The sequence below is a fragment of the Carlito syrichta genome, unplaced genomic scaffold (genome assembly GCF_000164805.1).
Source record: "Carlito syrichta isolate Samal-C Ts95f unplaced genomic scaffold, Tarsius_syrichta-2.0.1 Scaffold296798, whole genome shotgun sequence".
NCBI classification, from domain to species: Eukaryota; Metazoa; Chordata; class Mammalia; order Primates; family Tarsiidae; genus Carlito; species Carlito syrichta.
The window spans coordinates 191,736-199,050 of NW_007240894.1; the positions used below are offsets into that span (position 1 = coordinate 191,736).

The 7,315-nt window shown below is 37.6% G+C and overlaps 1 pseudogene across 1 annotated transcript; it reads right to left on the minus strand.

Annotated features, from left to right (window-relative positions):
• Positions 1 to 312: 312 nt before the first annotated feature.
• LOC103256826 lies at positions 313 to 816 on the minus strand (annotated as a pseudogene). Its single transcript, XR_002481779.1, has one exon. The product of XR_002481779.1 is annotated as an endothelial differentiation-related factor 1 pseudogene (transcript).
• Positions 817 to 7,315: the final 6,499 nt, after the last annotated feature.

The following is a 7,315-nucleotide window of genomic DNA, read 5'->3' on the forward strand; positions in this document are numbered from 1 at the left end:
AGCTGGGTAAAAGAAGCCAGAGGTTTCCTACAGATCTATGGGCACATTTTCCTTATAATAAGAAATCAGCAAAGTGCCCTTCACAATGTGGGGAGCTAGACTGAGTTGAGTGTGTTGGGGAGGTAAAAGTGGGAGGAAATCACCTGGCAGCAAGGCTTTTTATAGAGAATGACTCCTGCTTTCTTTCTTGTTTTTCACTGCAAGTGTTTGTTTAGTTTTTGTAACAGTAGGTGGGAGTTGAGGGAGAGGTCCCCACAGCAGGACCCCGTGTTCCACTTGGCCACGCTAGGAGGTCCAAGTTGGTGTTGACAGTCAAGGGGACCCGCCAGACGAGATCAGCTGGAACGCACTGATTTCGAGGCTTTGTGTTCATTTTGCCCTGGGTCCCTTCTCGATGGGCTTTCCGATGTCCTTTCCCCAGAGGTGGAGGCCAATGGCTCTCTCGATCTTGCCCAGAACCTAGTTGTTGGGAATGACCAGTCTGCTCTCGTAGTCTGCAATCACCTGCGGCTTCTCATTGATTTTCATGGCCAGGTCGTTCTGCGTGAGGCCCTGGCTCTGCCGACCCTGCTGGATCACCTTGCCCACCTCCACGGGCACCCTGTCATGGTGCAGCACCTCTGTCTCCCGGTCCAGCTTGGCCGTGTTCTTGGTGAGGGAATGCTGCTTGTTCTGGCCTGCATCCCACTTCTTGGACGTCTCCACATCTTCCCCTTGTCTCTGAGCCGCCAAGATGACCTGCTTGGACTTGGCCTGGGTGACCATGGGGCCCTTCTTGCGCAGCACTGTAACCATGTCCCAGGCGCTCTTGGCCATGGCGGAGCAGGAGGAGGATAGGACGGTCTGTCCAGAGGCTTTGCAGCAGCTGCTCGAGATTCAGCACGGCGACGTGACATGCCTCAGACTCCTGTTTTCTAAAAGAAAAAAAAGTTTGTCATTACCTATATCCAGCATCCAAAGTTTTGATGAACCTAGCAATGGCAGCTCAGAGGCTCAGAGCATGATTTCTTGAAAAAGAAGAAGGGAGAAGATAACACATTTTTTGCTGGGACAGAGTGGGAGAGAGAAAAAGGATTCCCCTTCCTTGTCTTTCAAAGTCTAGATAAGTAGCTTAAGCAAGTTCTTCGGTCCGTAATCTAGAAAATAAAATTATTTCACTTAATTTCTGACTGAGAATGTTGAAAGACAATAAATGCTAAATGAAAACCTATCTCCTTTGACTTAGTAATTTGTATCATCTGACTGTTTCTTCAATACAGCAGGAGAATATGTAGTCATAGGCTAAACTTTTTTTTAAAATGAAGCATGCTTTGCCCCAACTGAAAAATATTACAGCAGCATTGATGAAAAATCTCTTTTGCTCTAAAACGGCCCTCATAAGAGGTTTGGAATGTTCTGGTTATCGATGTAAGTGTATAACTTATGCAGCAGCACCAGAAAAGGGACATATTCTCCTAAAGGAAAATAAATTTTCTGACCAAGGCAGACATCAAAAGGGAATTAGATCATTGTTTAGATGAACTAATTAATAAAGTAGCTCAATTAATTCAGTGTGGCCTACACGATAGGTCAGTTGGCTTGCTTAATCATATCTTACTATCTAATTTTTATCTAGGCAGTTCATTATCTATGTATTGAGTTTCTACAAGGTACATGGCTGGGAAGTGAGGGAATTGGAATAGCCACTCATGACTAAAGTCACTTTGAATGCCACCCTTCTGTCCTTTTTACAGAATAATTGTTTATCATTCTAAATTAAAATTTTAAAGAAAGTTTGAAGATCATCTAAACTAGCCAATGTCCTTATTTAGTAGATGAGCCCCCACTCGCTTCCAGAGTAAAGAAGTGACTTTGTTATCTAAAGACACACTGTGGGTCAATAGCAAAATCAAAACTAGAGGACAGATGATTTTCTATAACAATACATTGCCAAAATTCTCTTTAAAATATTGGTCATTACATCTGAGTAGTTTGATAACATAAAACTGAAGAACAAGATTTAAGAGTTATTTATCTTACGGTACTGAACTAATCATCTCATTCATCATTTAGTTAATAAAATTGTGGTGACTACTTACTAAGTTCCAGGCATTGGGCTAATATGTAGAAATACAAAATTCAGTATGACTCAGTCCCTGACTCAAGGATCTTAAAGTCCAGAGAGAAAGAGAGAGACATGTCAATAAATAGATAGTTATCCTATGACATGATAAGAGCTATGACAGAGATACAGTATTTATAGAATAGTGTTGGATCATCTGAGTAGGACCTACAGAAGTGGAGATAATAAATAATGACAACTATTAAAATGTGGTTGGGAAGGGAGGAGAAAGTGTATCACTGAAGAAGGTAGAGGGTATTGGTTTGCTTTGTTAAATGGGAAAAAAAACTTAAATATGTTTATAAGGCCATAAGCCTGTATAGAAACCTTTTATGAAGCTAAAAGAGTACAAGGGTGTGATAGAGTGATATTCCTAAGGACTTCAGTGTACGTGTCCAGAAATGATTGCACAGTTATTAAACTAGCAATTTTTTATGTTTGTCTCAACTATTTTGTCTCTTGATCCTAATATCGTTCTAAATGCATGGTAGAAATAGACCAATGTTTTTTAAAGAAACATTTATATAGTTGGATGATTAACATTTTTTCAATAGCAGCTTTCATAATTTCGTAATTTTAGATTAAAAGAGTTAGGATAATTAATAACATTTATGACAAACATTTATGGAACACTTACTCTGGGCTGGGCACTTTGTATAGACACTTTGAATCTTCATAACAACTCCATAAATAGGTATTATTATTATTCTAAGTTACAAATGATCTATTTTGTAATTAAAATGACTGAATATCAGTAATTTTATGTTTTAATCCAATAACTTGCTTGTGGTAATATAAATAACAAGTTATATATATGAAATTTGAACCCAGACAGGCTCTAAAGTTCACGGGCTGATCATCATCAATCTATATCATTTTCCTAGGTACTCTAGAGATCATTTTTGTGTGTTATAAACCCTGATTCACGTAGCTGATATCAATTCTAGAGTCAACACTTGAGTGAAAGGAGAGTCCTCTGGTTCTTTATTGGACTGCAGTGATCTAGACAAGACCTAAAAGAGTGTATTAACTATCAGCTGGATCAGAAACTTACTTTTTTGAAAAAGGTTCCTGAAAGAACTAAGCACAGAGGCAGGCTTTGCACAAAAGACAATGCAAGCATACCTCATTTTATTTCATTTCACTTTTTAAAAAAGTATGCTTCACAAATATTATTTTTTTACAAATTGAAAATTTGTGGTAACCCTGCATTTCAGGAAGTCTGTCTGCACCATTTTTCCAACAGCATGTTCTCACTTCATATCTCTGTGTCACATTTTAGCAATTCTCACTGTATTTCAGTTTTTTCACTATTATTATGTGTTATAACATCCTTGACGTTAACTTTTATAATTGTTTTGGGACACCACAAACTGCATCTTAGTAAGAAGGGGAAATTAAACAAATAAAGGTTGTGTGAGTTCTCACTGCACTATCAACCAACTATTCCCTCATCTCTCTCCCTCTCCTTGGGCTTGCTTATTTCCTGAGATAACAATGTTAAAAGTAGGCCAGTTAATAACCCTACAATTACCTCTAGGTGTTCCAGTGAAAGGAAGAGTCTCTCTCACTTTGAATCAAAAGCAAGAAATAATTAAACTTAACAAGGAAGAAATGTCAGAAGTCAAGATATCTTGAACGCTAGGCTTCTTGCACTAGTTGCCCGAGTTGGGAATGCAAAGGAAATATTTCCAGAAGAAATTAAAAGTGCTACTCCTGTGATCACACGAATGACAAAAAAATAAAACAGCTTATTTCCTGACGAATAAATTTTTAGTGGTCTTGATAAAAGATCAAACTGGCCACATTTTAAGTCAAAGCCTAAACAAGAAGAAGGGCCTAATTCACTTCAGTGCTATGAAGGCTGACAGAGATGAGAGAGTTGCAGAAGAAAAGTTAGAAGTTAGCAGAGATTGGCTCAAGTAGTATATGGAAAATAGCTGTCTTCACAACATGAAAGTACAAGGTGAAGCAGCAAGTACTGATGTAGAAGCTATAGGAAGAGATCCAGAAGATCTGAGATCATCGATGAAGGTGGTTACACTAAATAACAGATTTTCAGCGTGGCCAAAACAGCCTTATATTGAAAAAAAGTTGCCATTTAGAACTTTTATAGCCAGAGAGAAGTCAATATCTAGTATCAAAGGCCAGGCTTACAGTTTTGTTAAGGTTTAGTGTAGCTGATAACTTTAAGATGAAGCTAATGTTCATTTGCCATTGTGAAAATTCTACAGCACTTAAGAATTATGCTAAATTTATTCTGCTTGTGTAATATAAATGAAACAACAAAACCCAGATGACGGCACACTTATTAACAGCATAGTTTACTGAAAGTGTAAAGCACACTGATGAAAACTACTGCTCAGGAAAAAAAATAGTTAAAAATATTACTTTTCATTGACAATGCACCTGTTCCTCAAGAACTCTGATGGAGATGTACAAGGAAATTAATGCTGTTCTCATGTCATTCTTCTGCCCATGAATCAAGAAGTAATTTCAAATTTCTAGTCTTATTTAAGAAATACCTTTCATAAGACTATAGCTCATGGATAATTATTCCTCTGATGGATCTGTGTGAAGTAAAATAAAAATTTGGGGGAAGAATTCACCAACCTAGAATGACTTTAAGAACATTTGTGATTCATGAAAGGAGGTCACAATGTCAACATTAATAGGAATTTCAAAGAAGTTGAGGCCAACCCTCATGGGAGACTTTGAGGGATTCTAGACTTCAGTGGAAGAAGTAACTGCATACGTAGTGGAAATAGCAAGAGAACTAGAATTAGAAGTGAAGTCTGAAGACAAACAGAATTTCCACCATCATATGATAAATTCATAACAAATGTGGACTTGCTTCATACGGATAAATAAAAAAAGTGGTTTCTTGCGATAGTGAAGGTAGTTGAAATTACAACAAATATTTAGAACATTACATAAACTTAGCTGATAAAGCAGTGGCAGGGCTTGAGAAGTTGACCCCGAGTTTGAAATAAGTTCTACTGTGGGTAAAATGCTATCAAACAACATCACATGCTACAGAGAAACCTTTTGTGAAAGGAAGAGGCAATTGATGTGGCAAAAATAATTGTCTTTTTTTTTCTGAGTTGGAGTCTCACTCTGTCGCCCAGACTGGAGTGCAGTGGCCACTCCCGGCCACCGCAGCCTCGACCTGCTGGGTTCCGGCGATCCTTCCGCCTCAGCCTTCCGAGTAGCTGGAATTACAGGCATGCGCTACCACGCCCAGCTGATTTTTTGATTTATTGTAGAGATGAAGTCTCGCTGCCCAGGCGGGTCTTGAACCCGAGGGCTCAGGCAATCCACTCACCTCAGCCTCCCAAAGGCGCAGGATTACAAGCTGAGCCGCCGAGCCCGGCTAATTGTCTTATTTTAAGAAGGTGCCACAGCTACTTCAATCTTCAGCAACCACCCCGATCGGTAAGCAACCATCAATTCCATGGCAAGACCTTCCACCAGCAAAGAACTTCCACTTGCTAAAGTCTCATTTTTTAGCAATATTTTCAAATCATAATGTCTACATTTTTTAGACATAATGCAATGGAGCAATTAACAGACTTCAATATAGTGTAAACATAACCATTTTATGCAATGATAAACCAAAAAAATTGTGTGACTTGCTTTATTGCAATATTCACTTTTTTGCGGTGACTTAAAATCAAACCCACGGCATTTTCGAGGTATGTCTGTATTGATCAGGAAAGGTAGTGAAGAAAGTGCAAAGGAGAGTGTAAAGGACTAAAAGTGACCTAGAGCCAGGAAACAGGCAAGACTAGAAAAAAGTCAGAGCACTAGGCAACAGTAGTACTGACCATTTCGATTTGTCTATAAAAAATTCTTGATAGACTATTGCACTACAGGGCTTTGAAGATGATGAAACAAAAAAGAAAGAATGGTGTGAACATCAGGAGTCATTATTCTGCTTTCTATTTATGCATTTTTCTCTTGGAGGGAATTCCAGGAGTTAAGAGAGTTTTAATGATCTCTGTGATCATGAATAAATTTCTCTTTGAGCCCCATTGCTCCATCTGTACAAAGAAAAGATTGAACGAGATGGTCTTCAAAAATTTTTTGAAGTTCTGACACTCATTTCCATTTATTTATTTATTTATTTATTCATTCATTCATGTAAAATATAGTTACTAAATATTAGGTCATGTACAAGGTGCCAGGAATATAAAGATGAAAAAGACATGCTCCCTGCCTTCAAGGAAAATACATTTATGGGAGAGAGGTTGTGAAGGATGGTAAGTAGAAGCAAAGGGCAGTTGGCAAAATCAAAATTATATGGCAGAAACATACAATGCAAAGATAAAATGCAGAGATTGTGTCCTATACCTGCAAGTATTAAGGAAAGCTTCATAGAGAAAATGAGGTGATACTTGACTTGAATCTTTTTTTTAAAGTCAGTATTTTTATTTTTAAAATTATTTTTAAATGACACAAAATAATTGTACATATTTATGGGAGATAGTGTGATAGTTCAATGTGTAATGATCAAATCAGGGTAATCTGCATATATTTAATTTCAAACAATTATTCTTTGTGTTTGAGCATTCAAATTTGCTATTCTAGCTATTGAAAATATCAGGCAAATTGTTAGCTACAAACATTCTCCATTGCCATAGAACATGAGAACTTATTTCTCCTATCCGAACTGCATTTTTTGTCCATTAATCAATCTCTCCCTCTCCCTTCTTTCTCTTACCATTTTCAGTCTCTAGGTACCACTACTCTGGTCTTGCTTTCATGAGATCAACTTACTTAGCTTCCATGTATGAATGAAAACATGTGGTATTTATCTTTCTGTACCTGACATTTCACCAAGCATAGTGTTCTTCAGGCTCATCCATTTTGTTGCAAATAACAGGATTTCATTGTTTTATAGATTAAAAGCATTCCATTGTGTGTGTCTATATACCACATTTTCTGTACCAGTTTATCTGGTGATAGACCCTTGGGTTGATTGCATATATTGGCTATTGTGAATAGTGCTGCAGTAAACACGAGCATGCAGATATCTCTTAAGCATACTGATTTTCTTTCCTTTGGATATATACCCAGTAGTGGGATTACTAAATCATACGATAATTACGTTTAATCACTGTACTAATTTACATTCTCACAAACAGTGTATGTGTTCACTTTTCTTCACATTTTCTCTTCTTTATTATTTTAAAGATGTGGGGTGCAATTCAG